Raw genomic sequence first — 4,427 nt, 5'->3', positions numbered from 1 at the left:
CGTGATACGCAATTTGTTTACAAGCTCTTATAGATTGAGCCAGTAAGAGCAGTGTATTATGCCACTGACACTGTTCCGCAGCTTGGTCTGTCTGTTCGTTTTTATTTAAATCAAAATTATACTTTCCTCGGACTGCGCTTTTTAAAAAAAAAATATCATGTTTAAAAATATATTGATAAATAAAAAAATAAACATGCGCAAATCAAATGCAAAATCACGCACATTGTACCTTATGCCCTTCGGCATGAAATCTTCATTGAGTTACACATTTGCCCTGATCAGACACAACCACCTCTGTTGAGCTGTGAGGTTGCTATCAATATTGTTAATATCAACTAGTATATCTTCGTACAATGGATTAGGTACTTTAAGCCAGTTAAGAACTTGCTGTATTAACTCTGGTCGTAATGCTTGAAAATAAACATGTCCACTAGATTGTAACTTAAGCAATATTATACCAGATCTGCCTGGTGGATGAGGGAGTTGATAACATGTCTGATCACATTCTACATTTGCACCTTTAATTTTTCTCTGTTGTCCTTCATGCATGACCTCAATCTTCTCAAATACTATTCTTTGAGCTATTCGTATTTGTTCTAGTTTTTCTAGTGAGGATAGTTCTGTGGGTATTTCATCCACATACATATTTATGCACTACAGCTGGAAAAGGTAATTTTCCTTTTATGACCTTTGAATGATATGTGTTGCATATATACTGTTTTCTATTGAATGATTGTTGAATATTGAAATATGATTGGCAAGGGTACTTCTTGTTTATGCATGTTATTACTGATTTCTTATAAAGCATTTGATTACAGACAGTACCAATAAAATAAGGGCTTTCTCTTATTTTCCTCTTAAACTGGTTAATACACAATTCAACCAATCTGGCTTTCACTAATTTCTCATTGCATTGGGAAAGTTATTCTTTCTTCTTTCCAGCATCCATAGTTGAATATTTTCTTTTAGTGTCTTCTAGAAACCTTTTTTTGGCAACAGGTTCCATGCTGTCATACATATGTTTTTTCTGTGTTTTCTCATGATGCATTTCCTTTCAATTTCAGTAATTTTACATGAACAGCAAATAAATTGTATATCATACTCAACAGTCTGTCATTCCTGTTTATTTTGAATAACATTATTAATTTCCTCTACAAGATTATTCACACCACAAATGTGTTTTGTCTGTTTCATTGCAGGTGAATGACTGTCTTCAGATGTCAGAAGAGAAAACAATTGCTCTACTTTTGTATTTTGTTTATAAATACAAGCTATACAGTAACTTGAAATCCACATTAAAAAGCCTTATTCCCAGAGTGGTTCCTTAAAATCAAGGTCTCTAGAAATATTCTGCTTTAGGTTCAATTACTTAATTCTCCGTGACTTAATTACTTCATTAATGTGTACATTTATGTTAGCACCAAAAGTTGTAACACTGTCAGGCAGGATAACAGATGTTAAATAGTGCTTACTGTGTATTGTATTCATAATGTTAAGCTGAGATCCATTTTCAATGATTGCATCTATGGTATTTGAGTTCCAGTAACTACAAGGTGAAATGATCGAGTAACATACAATAAAGAACTACTGCAAAACAGTGGTCTTTGTAACGCTTAGGTTGACCCAATGGTCTCTTTAATACCTCTCTTACATTGTTGCTTATTGCCACATAATATTTTGTAAATTGTCAACCTTTTAGTTCAAACAGATCAGTTGCTCCATATAAACTTTGAAAGTGATGCACTAAGGTGTCTGTAGATGATTTATCTAATTGAACATATGTCCCCTGTGTGTGACTTTTACAAGATACATGATCTCCAGCATGTGATTCACACACTTTGAAATGGTCATTATCAGCACTGTGAATGACTAATACCTGCAGCAATACATCCAACTTTTAAAATAAATGACCTATATCATTCTGATATCAATGACTCAAAAAGCTCTTTTCAGGCCCATACATATTGTGGTATATTGATGTGCATTGACTCATTGCAACACATTGTTGCCTTGCATTTCGTCCAAATACAACAACATCCCTTTGACTGTATGGTGCTTTTATTGGTTTACTAGGATCTACATGGTGCATACCAGGACCAGGGTTTTCTCTATATCATTATAGAGCTTGTTCTTTGAACAATTGCCTCTGTGAATTACACCCTTCTACTCACTATATGGGAAATTACATGAAAAGAATGTTTAGTATTTGAGATAACAACCTGAACAAATAATTCTACTTGAATTGTAGGCATATCTCATGGAAGAGTTAACGTTTCTTGTTCTAAAAATTGGTTTCCTTCTCATTTTTTGTACAAACCTGACTCTTGTTTTATGTGTACTTGTCTTTCGTGTTGCATTATTTTTAATAAGATCATGGACCTTCGATGACTTTGAATCGTTTTTACTCAAACGGCTCCGTACAAAACTCCGCAGTTTTCTAATTTTCTGAGAGAGATGTTTCAACATCGTCATTGGTACCTCACTTGGTTCTGGACATATAATTCTACTTAGACATATAATTCTACTTGACCATGACCCCACTTTGGCGACTAAGTACGGCTTGCATCTTAAGACTCGGGCTTTCCTTCGAAAGCCCGAGTAATTATGTTTTCATGATTCCCTAATGTTTGTTGTGGGTTTGAGGGTCACGTTATTTGAGAAACTTATGTCTTCCGTCTTTAATTTGAAACTAAAACCTTCAATTAAACTAGAAGAGCAGTAATCTTCGTTTGCACATTATGCTTCAGCATGGCTTTTTGAAAAAAATAGGCCCGAAGAACCTCTGTTTTCAAAATTGTATGAAAAAGATAAACTATCTCGTACAGTATACACTGGATCATGATTTCGTCTGAACAGGCAGGAACAACATCGCTTAAAAACTTAAACGTGGCTGGAGTGGTTTTTGTTAAATGATAAAATTACAATTATAGCTAATCTACAATATCGTAAGGGTTTTCTGTATTGGTGTTAGAAAGAAAAGGAATGGAAATATTATATTATTTTAAGTCATTTAATGTAAATTATAAAAAGGGCAGGTTGATTACTTCGCACTCCTTCTTGGTTAACGGTTGAGTTTAATCACGTTCTTCTTGTGAGTTTAGCCACGTTCACCTAGTGAGTTTAATCACGTTTTCTTCGTTGTGGTCGTGAGGTTGACATGGAACTCGTGATAAGCCTTGTTCTTAAATAAGTTAATTTGTTAGTCCAGGAAGAGTAAATCTCCCTGGTAATAGGTCGCGTTCGACACCTTCGTGTTCCCAGAGGTAATTTAAGGGTAAACAGGTGATACCCCTCATGTTTCACAACCAAAAGCAATTTGGGGGCGGTACTTGTGAGCGCCTTTCTTCTTTAACTCTTGTGACCAAGATGTTGTTATGTAACAATCTTTAAAGGTGATTTTCTCTTAAGATACACTTTCAGGTATAAATAATACTCTAAACCAAGGTTATTTGTAATTTTTATATTGTCGATCTCGTTTCTGTTCTGGCCGATCTCAACCGTAAAGATATGAAAATTAGGAAAGAAATTGATTTTGTAACTGCTTAGACAACCCTAAGGTGCTTACTCAGTATGTGGGAACTATAATACGTAGTCAAGCGTGATTCGCTATTTAAGGTGGTACGATGACGACACAAGAAGATTGACGGCTTAGAAATGTCATCCACAGTGTCACCTGATATATTGAAGCCAGTCCCCATTGTAACAACTTGAGAAGAAAAGTAAATAAAGAAGGATCAACCAAACCACAAACGAGTGTTAGAGAAATCAATTCTAACATTTTGAGATCGCTCATGGAAAGTTCGAAGGTGTGGTGGCACCTAGTGTCCCTTGAATTACGAATGAAGATAACTGAATACAATGTTGTTTCTCTCTTTTTAGTCTGTCACAGCCAGCCTCTCGGTCTTTCTGTTTTCAGTGCGAATACAAACAGCGAGTGACGCCGGCGTGAACGAGCACAGCAGGCGAGGGCAATGTTAGTTAGTTAGGGGAATAATTTTTTCATAAACCCCTGTTTCTAAAATCTATGATAATTTCAGAATAAACAGATTATTTAACGAATAAAGAGTGTGAATGTCGCATAGATGTAGTATATATCATTAAAGAAATGCAGTTTACGCGGTAAATTCCGTGAACAGCAGAAATGAGCTATGGTATAAACTACATGACTCACTTATCCTGAACTATAAGTAACAACCTCTAATCGCGAGAAACGATGAAAAAAATTTCAAAAAAAATTTCAAAAAATTCTTACCTAATCTGGAAACAATGTTTTTCTTTGCGTCAACGGAAAAAGTTTCTCTGTTAAAGTTTCTCGTGAGCTTGAATTCCTTTTATTCCTAGTTAACAGTTGGCAGCAGAATCTGAGACTCATGAAGAGTGCTTCACACTCATGGCTTTGAAGACTACGAGTTCCTATTTCGAACCTT

The sequence above is a fragment of the Pocillopora damicornis genome, chromosome 9 (assembly GCF_964200805.1).
Source record: "Pocillopora damicornis chromosome 9, jaPocDami1.2, whole genome shotgun sequence".
Classification (NCBI taxonomy): Eukaryota; Metazoa; Cnidaria; class Anthozoa; order Scleractinia; family Pocilloporidae; genus Pocillopora; species Pocillopora damicornis.
Note: the sequence above shows the minus strand (reverse complement) of the source record.